Genomic DNA, 25,333 nt, shown 5'->3' with positions numbered 1-25,333 from the left:
TAAAAACGCGTTTTTCTCCAAACGTGATTTTTTTTATACTCGATTTACCTTTTCTCAGGAACTACTGCTCACAGGTATCTAAAATTTTTATGGCTTATTTCTTAGGTTTCCTAATGTTTAATAAAATGAGCTTTTTGTGATAAACTAAGAAAAAAAAATTTTAAAATGTTTTGTGTGAGAAATGTGCTAAATTTTACTATTCCTAACAAAATATTTTGTAAATTACTCTAAAATTCAAAATGTTTCAAAAGCTCATTTCAGTATAATAAGATTAGTATACTTTAATTACTCCAAAAATTTCAAGCCTGTATCTACAGCAGGTTTTCAGAAAAGGTACATCGAAAATGGCCAATTATTTAATATTGTCGGTATAAGGGTTGCTGATACCCTTTAATGAAATTGGCGTGCTCTAACATAAACGAAATAATTCGTGAACTGTGAAAATACTGCTTCAGTTTATAGGGGCGAAACCGCTTATGCCGGGTTTCGAGTCCCGGACTGAAATGCGAATCTTCAGCGACTTTACCTCTCTGCCGCTAACATCATGAGTACTGTGATTTCTGGGACAATATAACTTTTATTACTACTCTAGAAAGTATATTTTATCTTCTTCAGACTCCATTCTGCTCTAATTCCATTTGAATTACTTTTTGCCCTCTTTCCTTGGTCTTCACATCATTCATATTTAAAAGTATACGCTTTGCAAAACTCGTTTTTTTTTTATATACTAGCAGCTTCGCAGCGAGCCTTCGTCTGGCTTTTAAATGTACCGGAAAAATGTCTGAAGGAAACACCAAACATTAAATTTAAAATTTTTACTCTGCAGGACAACTTCATTAAAAAAAGTTATTACGTATAACAAAATTACAATGAAATAAGCAATATCCCTTAATACAAATATTAATTATCCCAATAAATAAATTAACCAACTTCCCTCAAATGGTATAAAGGAGGTTAAGAACTTTGTTTCTTAAGAAAATCACTCAAAACTTTTTAATATCTTAAAAACAGTGAAATGAGCAGTAAATAACATAAAAGAATGCAAAAAATTCTGAAAAGCAAAGTATAATTAATGATATTTTATCTTACATTTTCAAGAGAAAAAAATTACTATCAAATAAGCTATATCCCTTAATACAAATTTTAATTATCCTAATAAAAAAATTAAGCAACTTTCCGTTGAAGAAAAAAAATCACGCAAAACTTCTCAATATCTTACAAACAATGAAATAAGCAAAAAATAACATGAAAGCAACTCAAAAAACATAAAATTCCGCGCAGTACAGAACAACTTTATCAAAAAAAAAAAAATCAATAAAAATGTATTATATAACAGGATGAAAGTTTAACGTGTCCAAAAATCAAAGAAAACTGTACATTTTTCAAAATAAACATTTTTTTAAAAAATCCCGTTGAAAAGATGTTAAGCTCCCTTTGTTAAATAAATTCAAATTTAATCGATTTATTGAAACACGAAATTTATTTTAAAATCGTAAAATAACTAAATGCCTATGTTTTATGACGATGTCAAAATGGAGTGTGTAGAGTAAAATCTTGGGTTCCTATAGCCCATTATGTCTCAAAATGACGTGATTTCGTCACGAAACATAAAATAAAAAAATTCTAATTCGGATTTCTAAAAAATCGCTTCGAGGTGTACTGGCTCTTGTCTAGATGCACCTATGTACCAAATTTCGTAGCGTGGGTCTGTTAGCTTACGCGCAGCGCAAACGAAAGACACACACACCACTTTCTTTTATAATATGTAGAGATTTACGCATCATATTTTATATAAAGAAAGTTTTTTTTATGGGCAGCATGTGTACAGATACACACTGCATTTAATTTTTTCTTCCAAGGAGAAAAAAAAAAAAAAAAGCGTCGTTGTTCTTTTCTGCTGACTGGGAATCTTTCGATGTTTTACTCGCATTTCATTCACATTTCGTCGCGCTTCTACTAGACATTTCTTCTGTTTCTAGCAGCTTGTTTCTTGCTGCTTATTTTTATGCAGTGTTTATGTCTGCAGCCCGAAAAAAAAAAAAAAAATTATTACAAAACATTGTCTATTATTTCAAGCTCCAATTCCAAAATATTTTAATTATTAAATAAGTCCACTTTGCTTTGTATAATTTATGCAAATTGCAAATATAAATATCTAGCTATTGTATAGTATATAGTTTCAAACTGGCGGCCTGCGGGTCGCATGCTGCCCCTGAAGGAAATTTATGTGGCCCGTACATTTCAGTCACGTATTTGTTTCAATACTCTCCTTCAAGATTTCGATAAAACATTAATTCATTGGGCAGTGGATATGTTTTGAGAAAAGAGAAAAGCACGAGAAAGCATTTCAGCAAAACCCGAGCTGGGCACTCGGCCAGAAGTGTGATGGTAGCTCTCTTGTCTAAACGTTCTTCCTTTTTAGTACTTTTATTTTTAAATTATACATATCTTATTTCTCCTACACACTTAATGCCCCCTTGCGGCGGTAAAGTCGCTGAAAGCTGGCAGTTCGATCGAGTACCACCATGCCACACAGACACTATACATTTATAAACATCCACGCCTTATCCGGGAATCGAACCTGTATTCTTCGGCGTGACAGTCAGTCACTAACCGCTATCCCGGTTGGGCGGATCCTGTAATATAATGACTTAATGCCCATCCATGAACTGTTTCTGTCTATGGCGTATTTCGATGTAGTGATTTTGCGGTTCAGCAAATCGAAGATTTGGTCATCGAACTTTTGGGAAAAATTGAAGATTTGGAGCATCGAAAACATTTGGATCACTAGTTCTTGCTCTCTGACCTGTAGATTATATAAAACTTCTATAAAACGTTTAAGATTTATATGATTTTAGTCTCAATTATTATTATGGTTAATCTTAGGATTCTGACGTTACCAAAAGTTATTTATTTACGTTATTAAAATATTCATCTAAAAAGAAGTCCAGATTTAAACATTCAAAGGAGAGAAACCTAAGATATTTTGAACCAGCCAATAAGAGTAAAATACGTCGAGTAAATCATTCCTCTCTCCTCTCAGTAACATTCACAATATCACAACAGTGGCAACATCACTTGGCAATTGATAGAACTATTTTAAAATATTCTAAGTAAAAAAAGGTAATAGATAATTTTGCATTTTTTTATTTTAAAGCATAAAGCTCAAAAACTATATTTTTACTTTTTCTTTAAAAAATGTAAGTTGAACAACAGGGAATACTAAAATAATAAATATGGAAGATATAAGTATGGAATATGTTTGAAGTATTAGTTACAAGATTTAAATGTAGATGACACCACTACACATTCCGTGGTCAAAAAGGAAAAATCCCTGAAACTGCGTTATCATGAAGCTAAAAATGTAATTTCGATTTTAAATTTTTGTTTTATACCATTCAGAAATGTCCTAAACAAGAGTCAATGATTTGTTAATTTAATTAATTTTAAGGTTAAACAGCATTAAATTATCAATACCTGCAGTAAAAACTTTTAGTTCTTTTTTTGCACTTGTTTCGGAATTACAAAAGAAAAAGCTTTATGATTCGAAATAATGGCTACTATTTTTTACTTCTTCCATATTTTTTATTAACTGAAGGAAATACTTCAGCGACAAAACTAATTTATCAGCTCCGCAAGAAAGTTTACCTGCCCCCAATAAAAAGATAAACGCTCTCGTAAGACTTCATTTTTCGGAAATGTTATGCCAGTTATGATCATACGATGACGAGAAAGTTTACAACGGATCATGCTGGTCACTAGAATATGGAATTGGATGCTGCCTAAACTTGTGCTGCAGGCTTTCAGCAGGCTTGGTTTCGAAGTATAAATAAGATTTTCACAGTGGCGTAGCAAGCATAACTGGCGCCCGGGGCAAAATACCTTTTTGGCGCCCCCCCCCACAAAAAAAACACTGATAGAAATATAATTTGTAGAATATATTCGTAATAAAAATAATGCAAATAATAATAAAATGCTAAATCTGCCATAAAATACTCTAAAATATATTAAGAATAGTCACTACCTAACCACACTAGCATTGGATTCTGAAATGTATCTGTATCGGCGGAAAAATCAGACTTACGATGATGTAGAATTAGTTAAAAAAGTATTATTTATTTTACATATTTTTATAATTGTTTTTAAAAAAGTACAGTTTTTAAACAATTAAAATTTTATATTATAGATAAGTAGATATATTTTTAATAATAATACAATGTTATAATACATTAATATAATTAATTACTATGTATACATTTTTCTTGCCTTGGATGAAGCAAATTTATCAATTACTTCATCAAAGTCGATCCTTTCAAATTCTTCTCTTTCCACATTCAAAAATGCCAGATGACTTAGGGGATCTTGTCCCATCGTTGATTGTAAATATGTCAAAATTAATTTTAATTTGCTGAACGAACGTTCATAGCTAGCATTTGATAATGCAATAGTTAGGAATATTTGAAGTGCGACTCTTAGGTTTAGAAAAACATTTTCTCTATAGATCTGTAATGGTGTTTTAGAACATCTTGCAGTCACATTCACTGCTCAAAACAATTAGGGAATATTGTGGTTCGGTATGAAATAACCATAAAATCAACAATCTATTTCAGAAAAGGAAATAGAAGAGATTATAAAGGAAAATTATAATGTTTATAAAATGGGGAATATGTAAATTTAGTTTGTGACGTCGAAAACTATGCGTTTTAGATAAGGAGTAAGGAGCGGCCTGCAGCATTCCTTTTGTTGTAGCAGATTAAAAACAATTGACACGCGTTGAATGCTTTGTAGCAATGAATATTTGATGTCTCAGCAAGATGACTTAGTTGAATCGGTAACCAGGAAGGCCATCAGTCGTTTACAGGAGAATCAAACGCAATCCTTTGTAGCGGAAGCGTTAGAAGTTTCCAAAAATGTAATTTCCAGACCATGGAATCGGTTTCTGGAAAATGGATATGTTTGAGAAATTCGGGACAAGGTCGTGTTATCGTTTTAAAATAAAAACCGGGAGCTATACGTGCATTTCCTTTAAAAAGATAAAAATATATCTCTATTTTAGAGAAATAAAGTGGTCAGAAAGAATGTTTTGTATACGGAGATATTTGGTTGATATACTGCAAACATTTTATTACACATTTTATCAGCCAATACAAGGAAATAAATAATTAATTGTATTACAGTGATTATTAATTTTAAATACATTTTCCAGAAATCTATCAAAATAAAAATTGAAATTTTCCGGAAAATCTTGTTTGGAGACCATTTGGCGCCCCCTTGCGAGCGGCGCCCGGGGCATCATACACCCTCTTGCCCCCCCCCTCGCTACGCCACTGGATTTTCACCGTCGATTTATTGTTGATTTTTCATACAAGTTGATCACAGCTATGTTGTTGTTATTGCTGTTATTCTGACTTATCTCACTTCTCTGGCAGTAATATCAGAACAAGCTGACAAAATTCATCGTGGCAAGGAGCGCAAGATAAGCGCTTGCCATTGGCAATAGCCTTTAACACAATACAAGTGACACTATGACTTTGCTCAGTTCTGCCCCCGATTGGGCAGGGACGGGTCTGAGAGCCTTCTACCATCAACCTCTCTAGAAGACATATTTAAATTGTCCCATACCACACAGACACTATACATTTACAAACATCCATGCCTTCGAAACAGCAGTCAGCGTCGCAAATCACAATTCCGGTTGGGCAACGCACGTGTATAAAAAGTCATCTATGCCACTGTATGATGAAACAATTTTAGATTATTTGATGTCTTCTTTAACAAATTGTATCGGTTGCGTTAGATAGTAAAAGTTTTATTACGAATCTACAAAATTGCTTCATAATTTTGGAATACTATGTTCGTAATTTTGCGAGAGTTTTATTTTCCTGTTTTATCTGTCGTAAAACGAGAGAAAGAACCTTTTTAACCTCCTTGAAAAGCAGATTAAGCTCACTTAAAGCCTTTTCAAATTCTTTTCTGGCGATTAAAAGCAAATTATTTCCACTTTAATCATAGCACTTTTGGTAAGAGATGCTTTCAGCTATAAGTACATTGACGAGCCAAAACATTATGACCATCCCCACGTTTTTCAATGAACTTCTCTGGATGACGCAGGTGATTGAATTTGAATGGTATTCAGCTGCTGCTGGAAAAGATAAGGAATTGTTCTCTCGCTTACTTGCGAGTAATGGGCTCTAAGCGAATTTGACAGAGGGCATATTGTGATTGTTGAAGATTCGGAACGAGTATCTCCGAATCTGCAAGACTTGGCAGGTTGTTTACGATCAGCCATTGTTAGTGCTTATGCATAGTTGATAAATGAAGGCGAAACCAGCAGTAGACGTCAAGGTGTTGGATAAAAAAAAGGTCTTCTAAGACTTTCTCGCTTTCGACGCCAGGCAGTGGCTCAGCTTACACTTTAATACCACATAATTTCAAGTACATGTGTGTCGGAAGACACAGTTCAGCGGACACTACTGGACGGCGCAACAGACGTTCCATTCGTCTGTCTCTGTTGATTAAGCATCATTGCCAACTACGCTTACAATAGGACCGGGAATAACAAGATTAGACAATGGATAAGTGGAAGACAGCTGCCTGGTCACGATTTCTCATTTATCATGTCGATGCTCTAGTCAGGATGTGCCGTCTTCCAGGCGTGCATTCGCTGCCCCCTTCCCTGTACAGCAGGTCATACACAGGCTGGTGGTAGTAGCGGGTATTATGCTTTGGGGAACGTTCTTAGGGCCGGCTCTGAGACCCTTAATTGATAGAACAGACCATGAAAAACGAGGGCTCTCTGAACATAATTGCTGATCAGTTGCAGCCTTACCTGTTTGGAGCTTATGTGCGATTAAATTGAATATATTTGCCTTAATTAGGGTTGTAAGTACTGTTTTACTTCTCTTTTAGTATTTTGCTAAGTGATTTTATGATATTGATTGTCCTCATCAACTTTTTAAGGTAGATTGCATGACTGAATTCGCCGAACTTAAAAAACTTTCGTAACCTTTATATTTTGTGTGCGTAGTTATATTTTGTACTGGAGAGGATTTATAACGTAATTTCACGCATAACATTTTACAAGTAATTCAAGCAGTACTACACACTATTAATACCAGAACTCAGTTATCTCAGAAAGTCCTCTCAAGTGGTTGATGGTAAAAAAAAAAAAAAAAAAAAAAAAAAAGAGGGGCGGGAGAACCTCGGACCACGCCCCGGGGTGTTCTCCCTCAAAATTGGGGTGAAAAGTTTTAACAGTTAGCTAGGTTCAGCAGTACCTCAATTACCAATGGTACTACGGAGGTGCTGGCTAGCTTCTACCTGTACCTGTAGTATAACTTCTAATTAGATGCAGTCATGATACTTAGGTTACAATGGCCATAGTTATGCAATATCTTTCGCACTGCGGTCACCCGTCTTTCAATAAAAATCTACACGGTACCTCGCTAAACTCTCTTCGTCCGCGTTTTCTTTTTTCTATTCGTACTTACTTTGAACAACACATTTTCCAAATGTCTTTCCAGCTGACTTAACACCAGATCACCACACGAATACCGAAAGATGCAAGCGTTTGTTTACGAGCGTCCCCTTACGCTTTGTTTCGCCATTTCACACAGTCCCGCAATTTTTCCGCATTTGGATCCGAACGCCCGTTATTGCATCAGCAAAATGGCCTAGCAGAGGCTAGGTGGCTGTACAATGGCTACAGATTTAAGAAACTAGGATTCTAGAGCATATTGCAATGCCAGTATATGAAACAGAGCATAAATCATAAAAGTAATACAATGAATAAGTAGGGCAATTTATAAGTACATTGCCAAATTAAATCTATCTGCATAGTAAATATGCAATAAAATAAATCAATAGTGCAATGAAAAAAAATCTGATGTGTACACCACATGACTTCCTTGTACGGAATATTAAATTATACGCATTTTTTCTTGCATTTCATTTAAACTTATTGGATTGAATTAAACCTACTTCGCCGACACCGCATAAACCACAATAGAATAAATGCATTCTTTAAAATTCACTTTGTTTACCATTGCGACACTCTGGCGCTAGGTTCACTTAACAGTATTATATTTCGTTCATATTATAACTCAGAATGCACAAAATTTATATCATTTAAAGAATTATCTAATCGTTGACACATGTTCTATTCAAATACTATAATAAAGCTAGAACGATGTATAAAAGAAATTAAGCAAATATAACAAAAAAGAAACTTTTTCACAGACGATTGACTATTTCTCATTCAATTAATTCAGTTTTCACTTTGCAACAAGGCAAAAATACATAAAAACTCAAAATATCTGTATTAAAATTTACGAAGTAAATCTTAAACGCTTATTTCCTCGAATAAAACTTAGTCAAACGTTATAAACCATTTTGAAGAAAGGCTATTTCTAATAATGACTGCAGCTTATATAAAGCATAGTGAATATTTTAATATTGCCTTTTATTCAAGTTGAATGATGACAATGATTTTGTTAGACGATAATTCGCTAAGATTTTAAATAGCAAAGTAAATTTCTTTTGGTTTTGAGGTGCGAAATTTTGATCACTCGAAACCGTTTGAAATCTATCTGACAATCTTGATGTCCAATTTGAAAGTGTTTGAAATCTAGCGGACAAAATAGTGTTTGACCATTTTTGACGAGTAATTACTTGACACATCTCAGACCTGTAGGCATTATTGTATGCAAGGTGTAAGAATGCGTATTTGAATGCAAGTAAGAAATGTGTTTGAGCTGAAAATTAACTTTAGATTTCACTAACGACTAGGGTATCGCGAATGAAATATTCCGCTAAATAAATTCCCTATGTCTGTAGGCCGACTAGCCCATGCTGGCTGCTTGGGAGTTTTCGTGGTTTTCCCCATGTGTAACGTGTATACGAGCAAGTCTTCCACAAAGGCATCCCTTCCCTTAGGTAGATAATTCTCGAAGCTTTAACATAATCATGTACACCAACATCCTTATATTTACCTAGTGTTATTTAGCTAGTGAAATATATTAAAGCGTGATATGAGAAAATGTATACATCACATTATTTTCTTATCGCTGAACATTTGCTTCCATAACAAACTTTCGAAACTAAATTTCAGTTTTTAACGGCATTACACGTTACCTCAGTTATAGTTGAAGCCTTTAACGAAAGCTACTTTTGACAAACATGGATTTTATATGCAATATTCAAACTCTTTTTCTAAATATCTGTATTGCTAATAAATTCAAAATCATCTTGCTGGAAGAAACGTGATTTTATCAGCGGCATGTTTATCATGTCCTTGATTACTATTTATTGTGTTTCCTAATATTTATTGAAATGAGCTTTTTGTGATGAACTAAGAAAAAAAAATTCACAAATTGTTTTTTGTGAGAAAAGTGCTAAATTTTACTATGCCTATTGCAATATTCTATATATTACTCTAAAGTTCAAAATGTTTTAAAAGCTCATTTCAGTATAATGTGTACTTTAACTACACAGCAGATTTTGAGAAAAGGTACATCGAAAATGGCCAATTTAACATTGTCGGTATAGGGAATTCCAACTCCTTAAACTACTCCAAAATATTAAGACATCTTCTAGCCATTTGGATCTGAATATTTTTCTACAATAATTGAGACCTTGGAATATATTTAAAACATTTATATCTTCAAATTCCATTTATATCTCCCAGCATTAAAGAAATTGTTTGTGTATGGTGATTTCATTTTGTATTCACAGTTAGCCAGTAAATCTCCGATTACCACGCCAGTTTGAAGCCAGGCCCCACAAGAGATTTTCAGATTCAAATGCGAATAAAAAATACCAATACATTCACAGAATATAGTCATTCTTTCCTGTGACATCTTTTGTTAATAACATGCTGGACAAAATTAATTTATCAATTGTCCTTTTTGATAACAGTAAACTAGTAAACTGGGTACGTTGATCTTTTTACATAGCTTATCAGAAATGTAATAACTATATTAAGTATCTAGGACCTGAATTTTTTTATGTATCTTCTGATTATTCGATACTTTCTGCGTTTATCATATTCTCGAGGCAATTAATTATCTTGTTATATCACTTCGCTTCGTTTCTAACACGTTTCAGATATTTCCCAAATCTTAAATTATTAAATTATATTAAATTTTTAGTTTTACTGTAATATATTAAATTGTTAACACAATAATTGAGATTTTAATTTAAGTTATGAAATATATGAGGTTCACGTGGACATGGCAGTGTCTTGACATATCTCTATATATCTTTTGTCGTAATTGAAGAATATTTAGTAGACATTTAATGTACTCAAATGCAATTTGTGTCCTCACTTTGCAATATAGCTTTGTGGGCTGGCACTTGAAAATCAAATACTGTGGGTCCCAGTTGACTGTATGATATTTTTGCTAACTTTCCCGTATGCAATATAAACAAGTTCATTTTAGAAAATTTTCCTCAAAGACGTTCCTGTTCTTAGGCAGCTTGTATTCGGGAGCTTCCTCAACACTGTAATAACCAATGCGATTCTTCGACCAGTGGGCGAGTAGCTAGAGTTCCTGAACACTGGGAGTGCGATCTGAGTTCGAAACCTCCCAGAGCGGACCTGTTGTTGATGGGTGTTTTCATGGTTTTCTCCATGGATAGCGTAGATTTTAGCCCGTTTTCTTTGACGTTTTCTGTGAATGCATCCTTTTCCTTAAACAAGTGTGGGCTTTGCAGTGTTCAAATAACCCAGAATAAGTAATGCAGTTTTGGATATTAAAGGAAATGTTGGTTTGGGTTATGTGACAACAGCAAAGCCTCGCGGAGTATCTGCTTAAAGGAAAGAATGCCTTTGTCGAAGACGTTCTAAAGGAAACTGTTCGTGTACACGTTACACTCCAGAAAACCACGTAAACGCTCATGCAGCCAGCTCGTTGGCGGGATTCGAATCGCGGACCCAACTACCAGTATTAGACATTTTACCGCTCGGCCGCATGTGGGCTATTAAAGGAAAGAGTCGAGTTTGGTTTTTTGATAATTCCGCTTGGGAAAGTTCCGTTGTTTAAATGTAATGCTCTTGGGCGTACACATATGTTTTAGAATTTTCAAGACAGCGCAATGTACCTTTAAGAGATAAAAATATCTATAATCAGAAAATTTGAAGCGTCGTTATTTATTATCTTCTAACTCGGTGGTTCCTATACCTTTTGACTCGCAGAGCCATTTGTAGAATCAGCTTCTCTACCGGGGAGCCCTTCAGGCGCATTCTTTATGTTACAAATTAATGATGTTTAAGAATCATAATCTATGGGTAAGGAGAAGGACCCATGGATTATAATTCATCCATTAAGGAGAAGGACCCATGGATTATAATTCATCCATTAAGGAGAAGGACCCATGGATTATAATTCATCCATTAAGGAGAAGGACCCATGGATTATAATTCTGTTTTGAATATGACAAAGCGTACTAGGGTGTTTTGAATATGACATATTGTCTGGGTGGATAAAAGGTATAGATGGTAAGGAAATACAAGGCATAGAGACATCTTACCTCCAAGTGTCCTCGAAACGAAATTATGTTTTAAAGTTTTTAACTTTACTCTATTATCTCAATTTTTTCTCAACGTCATACTCTCAAAACTGTAACCGTACAAAAAGTTTCTTCCAAAGTTCAATGAAACGTACCGTTTCAAGAGCTATTTTATATTATTCCTCAGAGTATCATTAAAGGAGTTACAATAAATTCGGTTTCTGCAATAATAGGCAGTTCATTTCAAACACGTGTTCTCTCGTTACCTGCTACTTTAAACTATTTTTACTCTTTATGAAAGGCTATTTACATTTTAATTTTATTATGATGTAACTGTAGGGCATTGTAAGCCTAAATTAAGAGTTAACATAACGTCTAATGGGGCAACAGCGGTCGCTATTTTATGCCCATGTCAAAGTCTCCACACAACCATCCTACTTCAGCGTGCAGTAGGAAGAACACATTGCATTCCGTACAGCTTTCTATTTTCATAGTATCTTCACGTACTAGTACATAGAATCTGCTTTGAAGAGATCGCGATTTTGAATCGTTTACCGTTTTAACTATCTTATTTATTAATGAACACTTTCTAGTTACTCAACTAATCAAATGCGCCTAAACCTAGAAAAAGCGCTAAAGAAATAGCAATATGATTGCTAAGATCTTTCACTGTGGTTTGATCCAAAATCCACAGGTCACCTGCATTTAAATGGACTACATTTCGAGAAGCTTTGGGCGTATTCCAAGAACTCTAGAAGGATCGAGAATGAGTGACAACTTCTCAAATGTGCAGTTATTAGTGAGGTCCAAGCATAGTTGGCTCAGGCAAACTCGAAGAGGTTCATAAAAACGGGTACCCGCGTAAAGTCGCTATCTCGACGTAATGCCACCGACTTTCGAATCTTTGTGTTTTCGAGCTAGAAGACACGCAAAATTTAACTTGGTGATTTTCCACCTTAAGAATACAATTTCAAAATTTCTGTTTTCCATTCTTGTTTTTGATTCTTATTCTTAGATTTATTCAGCTTTTATTTATTTTAAAGCCCGGCGGCGTAGTGGCTAGCGCATCGCGCAGCAGCACCACAGGTCAGGGATTCGATTCCCGGGCTGTGCAAGGTCGACTCAGACTTTCATCCCTTGATTTCCGTCACTTGGGTTGATAACATGAGTACCAAGTTCGCTTGGGGACTAAACACTGGGGATCCTGCGAGAAGCTGATCACTTGTTTAGGGCATATGCTTACGCACCCCGGGGCCCACTGTCAAGAATTCAGATTTCGGGCACTGCAGGCCTTTGCCCACTAGGGCTGTTATGCCACTGAGTTTAGTTTTAGTTTTTAGTTTTTTTTTTTTTTTATTTTTTTAAATCGACAAAGCATCGTACAGCAACAATTTTGTATTTAGTGCATATTTTAGCGTATATTTTAGCCAAGAATAACATAAGGTTGTTGTTTTGCCTAATTTTATGTTTCTACTTTGTCGTGTTTCTTTTCCGTCTTCAAGAGTTTTTTTTTTTTTTTTTTACTTTGTTTTACTGTAATATATTTGTTGTAATATATCTACTTTTCAGAGTGTCTCACAGTTTTCTGTAGGAAAGATTTACTGTGTAATTTATTGCAAGATTCATAGGCCTCATTACGTAGTCATCCTTCATCGTCTAGATAAGTTTATCCGACATTCATTCTGAATCTTTCCCATAGCTTGTAAACGGTTTCTGAATCCCAGTTCTTTAGTAAATTCCTTTTCCGTTAGAAATAAACCGCCTTCTAGAACGCCCACGAGCGGTAAAGTCGCTGAACACTGGTAGTTCGGTCTGAGGTTCGAAACGGGCTAGCTTCATGTGCGTTTTCGTGGTTTTACCCATGTTACGTCTATACGAGTCAATTTCCCTTAGAAAGTGCTCCACTAAGGCATCCCTCCCATTAGGCAGATAGCCCTCGAGGCTTTGCCGAAATTTAAATAAACCAAACCAGCCATCTAGAAATACTAACAGATTCGTATGTGTAACCTTCACATGTCTGTGTATCCTTGATCAACTTCAAAATCACTAAATTCAAACCTTCGATAATTTTAGCTCTTTCATATATTTTCGTCCTCAAGAACACAGGAAATTGAACGACTAAACTGCCTTTATGACCTTTATGTCTTGAGGAAAGTAACGAGTGAAGTAATGAATAAATTCTTTGTAACTTGCTCTCCTTCATCTATTGACGTTAATAAAAGTTTCAGAATTCGATCTAGGATTTCGTCTTTACGACGGATCGATGATTGCCATATAACACGAAGACATGAAAATGTTAGATTTGTACGCTAGTGACATACTTCACACGAAAATATTAGTTTAAAACTTAATTTAGGTACAGGTTCAAGTGGCCGGAACACTAGAATTTTGTTGTTCATTGGGACTTCTAGTTGTACAGATATAACCCCACTGAACTAACTGTGTAGTTCCGCCCAAATTTTATACAGAACATCTCGCGGCACGGTTCGACGGTGTGTCGCCTCTCTAACTCTACTCCAGAAGTAATACTGCAAACTCAGCAATATGTACAGAAGGAATTTAGCAAATGCGGTATGTAATATCGAGCATGTATATAAGCAATATGTAATTTATCATGTATTAAATGTAACGTAAAGCAACCAGCCGTATGAAAATGTATTATGTAATTGAAACATTGATGTCCTATTGTTAATGTAAACTCAAGTAATATTACAGCAGGTTTGGCGACATCGTATCATGTAATGTGTGGTATGTAATTATGTAACATGTAAATAAGTAATACATAATATTAAATGCGTAATCGTGGTACACGTAATTAGAAGCATAGTAAATGTAATGTTTAGTGTAACAGCATAATGTCACTGTAAACCGCTCTATAAGACATGTAACTGTGTAAAGCATAGCGAATTATATGTAATGAGTAACGTATTTGAATGCATACGTAGTAATGGCAGTAAGCCCGAAGTAATACTGCAAACCCAGCAATATGTAAAGAAGGAATTTAACAAACGAGGTATGTAATATCGAGCATGTATATAAGCAATATATGATTAATCATGTATTAAATGTAACGTAAAGTAACCAGCCCTATGTTAATGTATTATGTAACTGAACCATTAATGTCACATTGTTAATGTAAACTCAAGTAATATAATAGCAGGTTTGGCGATATTGTATAATGTAATGTGCAGTATGTAATTATGTAACATGAAATAAGTAATATATAACACTATATGTGAAGTTGTGGTACATGTAATTAGAAGCATAATAAATGTAATGTAATGTAATATTTAGTGTAACGGCATAATGTCACTGTATAACCGCGAAATAAGAGCAAATGTAAGGTCTGTTTCAGGAATGTACATAGTGATTAACATCAGTTATCCCATTTAAGTATGTATTCCTTCAAATTTATATGTATTCCAATTTACAGTATTTATATATAAAGGTAATCTGGTATGTTTAAGGTATGCACGTAGGAATTTGGCTCAGATAATCCATTTAAGCAAGTATGGTTTTATATAACTAGGTATCTACAATCCTGGTATATATGTCTGCAATTGAATTGTATGTTAATAACTATTGCTTGTATGTTAGTAACAAAGTAAGTAACAGAGGTATGTAAACAACTGCAAATGTATCACTATCCATGTACAGTATTATTTGATCAAATAAATAAATACTGGACCCGGGCACTTTGGACGGGAGTCTTCCCCGGTGGCATTTGGTCAGCAGGACTGCCAACCGGATGATCTAGGCGTTGGATTTGGGAGCCCTGTGTGAGCCTCCCATGTGGCCTCATTGGTCAAACTCTAGATAATGGGGAACGTGGCCCTACACCAATTAATCTTAATGGTAGAGGGATGGGGCCCGCGTCTTCCCGTCACTTGTCTAACTCTACTATCAGAGCCCTCGAAAGGATTTCCGGATTTTGAATATATCTATGCCGCAAAGGTACTATACACATTTAAATATTCATACATTCTACAGAATTCGAGCATTGCCATATCCGTACGGTAGTCAGCGTCGTTAATCATTATACCGAACAGAGCGGCACTAGCCGTGACAGAATCTTAGAATATTACACTAAGTTTAAAAAAAGAAGTAATGTAACCTTCACATTGAATATTATTATTATGGAAGTTATTTCCGCGCATAAAGTTTCAATGTATTTGTATTACTCTGGACGGCTCCTTCATAAACTGATTTTAATTAAGGTATACATCTGCATTGAAATGGCCACTTTTGGTGAAAAGTAACTAAATGACTGTATTTGAGACAGAATTTTTTAAAAAAAATTCAGGAAGTTTTATATCTGTATGTTAACTTTAAGAAAAGGTATTACAGATTTGTTAAGCAGGGAGACCAAAAGTGAACATTTAAATCGCAGAAAGCAGTTTTTCAAATTGTAGGCAATCTGTTAGATACTAATTTAAAAGCAATTTTTTAATTCTACTTTCAGCACGATTTTGAGAGGATGACAATAATTTACAAAATAGATGTAGTCAAATATGAATGAGCAACTCACGAGCGTGGTTTCGAAAGAAATCGCTGAGTTGCTCTCACGAGCTGCTCTCTCGGGAATCCTGTAGTAGTTGAAAGATCTGAAGTTAAACTTCAATTGGAAGAGCCGTGGATATGAGATTCTTTACTGCTGGGTTCCTGGGCGTTAAATTAGGTAAAAAAAAGTATTAGAAATTGTCTATAATTTATCACATTTAGGTAACAAAGGAAATGCTTCATAATTTTAGCCAGTCATAACGAACACAAGAGATAATAAACACGCCAATCTAAGAAAACCTTCGTTTTAATATGCCTTTTACACAAAATATACAACAAAAACGTAAATTTGGATGTCGAAAAAGTATTGGCAAGATCATACAGGAAAATGAGGAAACAAAATTTAATACTTTGTGCTCATACCTTTTGCGCTCATAACGGCTTGTAATCTATTTCTCATACAGAAAACCCAAGTCCTGGTTATTTAAAAGGTCCTATTTTGAAAAACCAAAGTTTTGATGGGGATTCTGTGCCACTCTTGCAGGAGTATACGCTTAAGTTCCTCTTTATACGAAATTTTATATTTCCTGAATTCTAGGTCCAGTTTGTGCCATAAATTTTCAATCGAATTTATGTCGGACGATTGAAGCGGTGTCTTTAACTCGCGAGGAGTATTATAGAGTAACGACTGCCAGTTGAGGTTCACTGTATCCTTAGGTTCATTGTCCTGTTGAAATACAAAATGATGTTCCTAAGCCAAGTTTTGAGGCACTGAATTTCATGTTATGGCGCAATATGTCGGTGTATGTATGTGCTGTCATATTGCCATCAATGAAGAGTAGGCTACTCACTCTTTTTGCTGCCATGCAACCCCGAACTACGATACTCCCTACAACATGTTTTCCTGTCGGTGTTAAATGTTGTTTTCCTAGTTCGGTGTTTGGCTTTCTCCACACATATTGTTGTCCGTCACTCCCCAAAAATGTTAAACTTTGATTCGTAGGACCAAACAACTGTGTTCCAAAGTTCATCTGATAAATTAACATCAGATTTTGCAAAATCCAATTTTTTCACTTGTTTATTTCTGAAAAGAAAGGGTTCTTTCTAGCTGCCATTCCATACTAACTTCCTCTATGGCAAACATTCCGTATAGTCTGTATACTAAAAGTTTTATGCGAAGTATTAGCAACATCTCTGGCTAACTGAGGTGCACTTATCTTAACTTCTTTGATAATGCCACGTTTTATTTTCCAGAAAGTATTCGAGGCCGTCCACTTCTAATCTTATTTTTAGTCAGTCCTGTCTCTTTGAACTTTTTTACAACACTTCTAACAGTAAATAAACTTATGTTCAGTTGTAATCCTATAACAGGATGTGTTAAACCCTCACTTCTCAGCTGAATAATCATGTTTTTAACATTAGCATCCAATTCCTTCGATCTCGAACACAATATTAGCAATTTATCACAATATTAGCAAAATAACGTTTTAAAAGTTTTGAAGTCGCATTGCAAACTTTAAATTAACAGGGTTTCTTGTCACTCTAAACACGTGACCTCAACATAACAAAATTTGCATAGAAGTTAGAAATTTGCCAATATATTTTTTACATGCAAATTTATGTTTTTGTTGTATATTTTGTGTAAAAGGCATATTAAAATGAAAGCTTCTTTAGATTTGTGTGTATATTACTTGTGTGTTCGTTATATCCAGATAAAAATGTCCTTTGTTAGGAAATAGGATCAATTATAAACAATTGCCAATACTTTTTTTAACCCACTATATAAAAGCTAATGAGTTGGCAGAAATCACAGCAAAGTCTGCGGTTGAAATGTCTTTGGAACTTTGGAACTTTGCGGTTATACTGGCTTTCAGCAGGAAATATGGTTGAAATGTCCATTTGGCTCATTCCTTATAAAGATCACAGCATTGTTATTGTTATCAAGCAGAAGGCCTTGTACAAGTGGCAACTATTCTGGGATACTCAGCTTAAAAGCAAGCTGAGGAACATTAAAACGAAAGAATTGGGAGACAGACAGAAATCGGAGAGAGGGAGGGCTTTTAACTCGCCTTAGAGCTGGCCATTCATGGCCTACCTCAACATAACACAGAAAGAATCCATTTTTCGCAGATGTACTTCTGCACATTCCGATTTTCACATTTTAGTAAAACGTCCGTACTTTAATGCACTTTGTGGGAAATATTCTAATGGTTCTGAGGTAACTCTTCATCATCTAACCGGACAAGACTTTAATACAAATACATTCTGGTATTGAGATACTGCTTTTTATCACTCATTCTGAAATGGTTTTAATATTTCTTTAATTTATTTTAGAAGTTGATAATATAGGATCTTTTCCTGATTTTAATAGTTGAAGTATCCGAATTTTATCGTTTATCTCAGCTTTCTTTATTTTGTTATTTCTGTTGATTTTATCAGTGTGCTCGTAAGTTATCTGGATGTGTATTAGTGTGCTTGTACGTTATCTGTATTATTTGTGTTTCTATAACTTGCTAAAGGCTATATGCGGCGAATCACTTTTCAAAGTGTTGCCATCCAATATCCCTGTGTTACATTTAAAGAAATTAAATAATGAAGAATCTGGATAAATGTATTTATGTTTCTCGCCTTGTGATAAAACAACGCTACCATCGAATTTTTAATAACGTAATCCGCCACCCGAATCTGGCAAATTTGGGCATCTGGAAGCCTAATTTGGAATTTGTTTTATTATCTGTTTCATACTTTATAAAACTTAACGAATTTCGGTTAACAAACTCAACAATTTCAAAGCGAGCAATGGCAACACTGTACGGGAAGAGACATTTTCATCGCCAGCGCAGGAGGCTTATTCACAAAGCCTACAGACCGTTTCTACTGCTGTTTGCTCCGATTGCTTAAAAAAGGAAACGTAGGGTTACAGAACCTAGTGCTTGGCGACTTTTGATTCATAGCCTTTACAATTTGTGTTTGAGCCTTGTGTACTAAAAATTGTGCGTAACTCACCAGAGAAATCACAGCTCAGCGGTAACGAGCGCGGAAAAGAATTCTCAGACCTCCAGATCGCAGGTTCTATCTTCGCTCGTAGCTTTCATCAGTTCTGCTCTACACGTATTAATATTTATTTTAACTTTATTGAATGACTTTATCATTATTTGTCTTTTCGCCTTCGGGTGCGGTGTTAAAAATTAAACACCTTTATTGTCTCTATTTTTGTTAATTTTTCTCATTTTTATTTACTGGTTTGTACTCTTTGTAGTAGATACCAGTAGCAAGATTACGATCCAAGATCCAGAAAAGCGTTTCAATAGAAATAGCGCATAATGGAATAAAATATAATTTTAGTTATACTTAATTTAGGTAAAAAAGAATAGGTATCCGACGCCCTTAAATGCTTACTCAATGTTTTCATTTGGTTTATTTTTAATATTCCTTTATTTGTATAAATGAATGCTCTACGGAAATTTACAAATCATACTCTTTCTAACAGAAATGACGAAAAAGTGCATATGCTATCTCCATGCAAACACCTTTTTCTTGTAAAACAATTACGTACTTCTAAAAGTTTAAATTCAAATACAAATAAACTATTAATAAGATCAGTAAGTTATTTAAAATATATTCCACACAATTCCTCCAAGATTTCATTCATAAACTTAAAAAATATCGAATGAAATAAACGCTGTTTCCGTTTGTTTGGCGTTAATTACTACGCCTACAGGGCGATAACTTGCCATTCCAAATATGACCGCCGAACAAATGTTTCATCCAATGAGAGCAGACCGTAGTGAAATGGTCTGTAGGCTTTGTGAATATGCGCGCGGGAGACTGTGTATCGGAAATTCTAAAGATATGCTCATTTTAAAATTATTTTGCAATACTGCCGTTGAACTGAATATTACGGTTTAAGTACGAAGAACATGATATTTAGTAAATAAAGGTAACACACAAAACGTTAAAAACGTCCTTTTGGGCGTAATGTAAAATCTGAAGGCTTTCAGAATTTGGTTTTTCTTTTTAATGCCATTCACGATTATTTCAAATGATCGTTTTAACAATGTTATTATAGCTAGTTTCCAACACTGAATAATGAGAGTGAGTTCTTCATTCTTTGAAGGACGTTCAACTACTTTTCTTTATTTAATCGTTTTCCTATAATTTATTGCTGAGGTTTTAATAATGACTAAAAATGTTATCATTGCAAACATGTAACCGATGCTGAAAAACGGACCACAAAATGATATTATAAATAAGGATTTTATACGATTAGCGCTTATTCCAAAACTTTTCAAATTTTCGTATTTAAAAGTTTTGCATCAATGAGAACAACGTTCTGGATTTTGGCTAAAATTCAAAAACTAGAAGTCGTACTTTTTAAGCAAAGCTCTGAACAGATTTTCATAAAGAAATACATATCATTATCTATAATTTTTCAGAGTTGATATTTAAAACAGGTATGTGATCGAGAACCACACATTATATTTAAGAGCCTTAAATATGTTCTTAGAGTTTTACCAAATGCAATGAGAATGAGCTCAATATGATTTTGGTTTGGTTTGGTTTATTAGATTACGGCAAAGCACTCGAGGGCTATCTGCCTTAAGGGAGAGATGCCTTCGTGGAGGACTTTGAAAGGGAAACTGGCTCGTATACACGTTACACATGGGGAAAACCACAAAAACACCCATGCAGCCAGCCCGTTCGCGGGATTCTAACCTCCGACCGAACTACCAGTGTTCAGCGACTTTACCGCTCGGCCGCTGGTGGGCCGAGCTCAATATGAAGATGAGCTCTTGTTTGAAAGCATTTAAATGTATTAGTCTCAACCCTTAGTGGGCCCAGCGTAAACACTGGTACTTCTCTCCGAGATTAGAATCCCGGTGAACGGGCTGGCTGCATGGGCGTTTTGTTTTGCCCATTTGTAAGTTCTAACGATCCAGTTTCCCTTAGAAAGCTCTCTACGAATCCTCTACCGAGGTTCGAATCCTAGACGTTACACATGGGGAAAACCACGAAAACGCCCATGCAGTAGTTGCTCATTCGCGGGAGTCGAACCTCGGAACGAATTACCAGTGTTCAGCGAATTTACCGCTCGGCCGTTCGTGGGCCCATACCCGATATTACAGAAAATTTTCCTGTGCCAAATTGGGGAAGTTCTGCACATGAGCGGCGACATGTTTGTGTGATTTATGAGCTTTTAGTTTTTATGCGATATTTCGGTGAAAGAAAAAAAACCGTGTGGTTGGATTTTTGGTGTTGCGTTGTGTTAATCTACGTGCTTCGATACTGGTTTATAAAGAAATTTGACGTCATAAGAAAGCATATTCGGAATTTTGAGTTCTTTTATGTGCTGGAGCCATTAAACTTAATATAACAGGTATGTTTTCATTTGACATTGAGAATTTATAGACCTTGAAATTAAACTGAGGTGTTGAAAATGCATGACTTAGTGCTTTTGTGCTTTTAGTTTGAATATTAGGAGCATTTACTGGCTCTGTTTAAGAAATTTTGTGTTTGATTTTTGTCTTCATTAATTTTGTTATGCGTGAAAGAAGGGATTATTTGACAAGTTTTGGGGAATTTTATAGTTTTTATGCTTTCTTATTTTCCCGCTTTTTCATGTAAAGCAAATGTATTTACATACAATATAATTAGGGAATGATTGAGTCTGTCACGTTTAATAACTTTAAAATACGTGCATGTGGGGATGACAAAATTGTTTTTGCTGTTTAAGCATGTTTTCTTATTTCACGCTTATGTATACAGTGCTTTTTCTGTTTTATGCATTTTGAAACACATGGGTAAGTTTGTGTGATTGTGAGAAAAAGCTTACTTAGTTCACTGTTCCAAGTTTCAAATGTAAACACATATGGCATTTATTTAAAAAAAAATTATACTCAGTCGGACTAAAACAACTTTTAAATTGTTGATAATTCTACAAGTATTGCCTGCAAATACATAATGTACAAATTATACTGGAAAATGTGCAGATGCTTAGGTCAAGTATTATAACTTTCTGAGTAACTGAGGAGTCGACCAGCACTCACGGTCGCTGAACACTGAAGCAGTTGAGCACTGGTTTGACCTGAGCCCGTTTCCATGCGAAGGGTATTTTCGCTGATCTCTCCGTGTGTACCGACGATATGAGCCAGTTTTCCTTAGAAAGTCTTCCATAAAGGCATCTCTTCATTTAGGTAGAGAGCCTTTGGATGCTTTATCATAATCAGAGGTTTGAAAATGAGTCAGAGTTAGAGGTTTGGAATTAGAGGAATCGAAATATGGAAACAAATTGGCATGTCATTTCAGAAAAAGTCCTATTTTATGTCAAATTACCTATATTAGAACAACGCTGTACTTAAGTCTACTATATATCCTAAGACGCACTTTCAAGACACGAACAACGCAATTTGAATTTCGTCAAATGGAACAGAGAATGGTCAATTGACGGCTATAGACTTGCCTCATTTTGTTTTTTGCGCACTGTACCTTTTACTCGCCGTTCATGGCCTACCTTTGAATTACCTTTTAAAAGTGGAGAAACAGCCCATTTCTCGCAGATATAGGTTTGTACATTCTGTGTGTTTACATTTTAGTATAACGCCCGTACTTGAATGCACTTTGTGGGAAATATTTTAATGGTTCGGAGGTAACTCTTCATCAACTAATTGGACAACACATATTCTTATATTTAAGGGATACTGGTTTTCATGACACATTCTGAAATGGTTTTAATATTTCTTTAATGTATTTTAAATGTTGATCCTATATGAATTTTACCCGTTTTAATAAATGAATTTTATCTGTTTTAATAGTTGAATTTTATCGTTCATCTCAGCTTCCTTCATTTTATTATTTCTGTTGATTTCATCAGGGCTTCTAAGTTTTTTGTGTGTATATTAGTTTGCTTCTGAGTTTTCTGCGTTATTTGTGTCTCTATAACTTGTGTTTTTACTCACTTTACTTCTTCAAGTACCTGATACCTGTTTCGGCGCAGATAGCCTTTGAGATTTTGCGCCAGAAATCCACAACGAACCAACCCAAAGGTTGCAGCATTTGCAACAAAAAATGCATGATTTAATAAAAATAAGTATGATCGTAATTAAGCATGCGTATATATTAAATTGTGTTATGGAAATTTATTCCTGAAATATTTACAGAAGGGATCACAACGCAATGAAGGGTGGGTTACAATGGTGTCTTATACAAGTTCAACCGAAAGATACTTCTGTAAATAACAAAATTTAATGTTAAATATAACCGATGTCGTACAGTTCAAGACGTTTCAAAGAGTACTAGATAGTCTTCGAATTATTGATATTCATCTTTGTATTTTAAACATTAAAGATATTTTTTCAGAGCTTAAAAGTCGAATGAATTAGTCTATCCGGACGGTCCTTACTGCCCGAGGCTAAATTTGTCAGAAGGGGGGGGAGAGGGTTAGACTGATTGAAAGAGGAATATGAGAGACCTATAAATGTTGAGATATATGAGGTATGTTGGCGTATTTTCCAGTTTAATTCAATAATATGAAATTAAAATTCGTTTTATTTAAAACTGAAATTTACACTTAAATTTCCTCGTATCAGAAATGGTAGCTCACATTTTATGATATAACGCGGTAAGGACAGCGTGTCATGGGTAAAGCTTTGTTTTGCCACTGTGAAAAGGGAAGGATGTCTCAAATTTAACCACAAAAACTCGGTGATTAGAAGTGCATTGCTTCTCGCAACATATTTGTCTTTCGAATTGAATTAAAAACTTTGTAATTTAAAAGAAATATATTGCCACTGCACGAAATGATATATTTTTATCTTGCATGCGGCACTGTTTTAACGTTCAGTGAAGACGAGATATTTTTTATTCACATTTATTCTCTTATTAATTAACAAAGCCAGCGATTTTAAAGCGATAAAGATCGTTCCATTTCGATTATTTCTGGACCCATAAAATCACACCGCCTGAATTCATTAAAATCTTCTATATCTGTAAAAGATATGAGTGTCTCTTTGTTTGTGTATAATATATACAAGTTTACAATTGTGTTTCTATCTTCATGAAATATTGCCCTTGTGAACTTAAAAGTAAAATGAAGGTTAAATATGCAAAACCGTTTGTGTCACCCACAAGGTCTCATGGCATGTATATTAGAATGTCGTGCCAACATCACTCATCTTGGGTTAGGTGCCGTTGTTGCGTTAAAACTATCAATTCCTATCAAAAACTTTAAATGATGCCCTATTCGTGTACTCTTTAGAACAGCTCGAACTATACAGAAGAGTGCAGAAAATATAAGCGGAATTATGCGTGCTCTGTATTAGTATTTTGCGAATATTTCGAAAACTGTGAAAGAAATCGGTTAATCTTTGGATTATGGTAACTTGGCGATTTTTTGGCGAAAATTTGGCGACCAACCCTGCTACAGCAACTTGCTAGTTTTTGTTTTGACGCCATTTTGGTTTCACGAAGTAAAGGCATTTTTTTTTTTTTTAACTCAAAATTTTTTTTCAACAATCTGCTAGCCGAATTACGCTTCTGCTAGAACGCTATGGAACAAAAGTGCTTGATCATGGCGTAGATTAGGTGCGAAATTGGGAGAAAGTGCAGAATCGCAAACTGCTTGCCGCGTTTTTAAGAATTGCACGTACACGGTATCATCCATGTACACGTCGACCTATTTTCACTTAAAAAAACATTCCAGAATTGCACAAAAATGGCATTGCGCACACTCTTGACTTTATCCATGTACACTGCTAAAGTCCTAGCTAGTAACCTTTATCGCTTTACCAAAACGTCGCCAAACTACCTGTTACCATATTCCAAAGATTGGCCAAAACGGTAAATGACGCCCTATTCGTTTACTGTTTAGAACAGCTCGAACTATACAGAAGAGGGCAGAAAATATAAGCGGAATTATGCGTGATCTGTATTAGTTTTTTGCGAATATTTCGAAAACGGTGAAAAAAATCTGCCAAAATGGGTGGGGATTATCGAAAACTCATTTCCTAAAAAAAAAAAAAAAAAAAAAAAAAAAAAAAAAAAAAATAACGAAGTATATATCAGTTTTTACTAAAATCATTACAGGGCGCCGTGTTAGTTTTACGTTGTTGTACGTTATGCGAGCTTGGTTAAATTCTGCTTAGTTCATCTTGTACCAAAATAAGGGGAAAATCTCAGTTTATCTGAGATTTCAAAGAAACTGTTCCTCTAAATCAGTGTTTCTTAACCTTTCTAGAGAGTCGCACCCCATTGAAAAATGTGTTTTAATTTTTTTAGTCTAGAAAAGTACATTTTATGCGAAACTTATTGTTTATTGAAAAACATTGTA

Source organism: Stegodyphus dumicola, chromosome 2, assembly GCF_044657685.1.
Source record: "Stegodyphus dumicola isolate Sdum_Otavi_A_Nest chromosome 2, ASM4465768v1".
Taxonomy (NCBI): domain Eukaryota; kingdom Metazoa; phylum Arthropoda; class Arachnida; order Araneae; family Eresidae; genus Stegodyphus; species Stegodyphus dumicola.
This window is presented reverse-complemented; position numbering follows the sequence as displayed.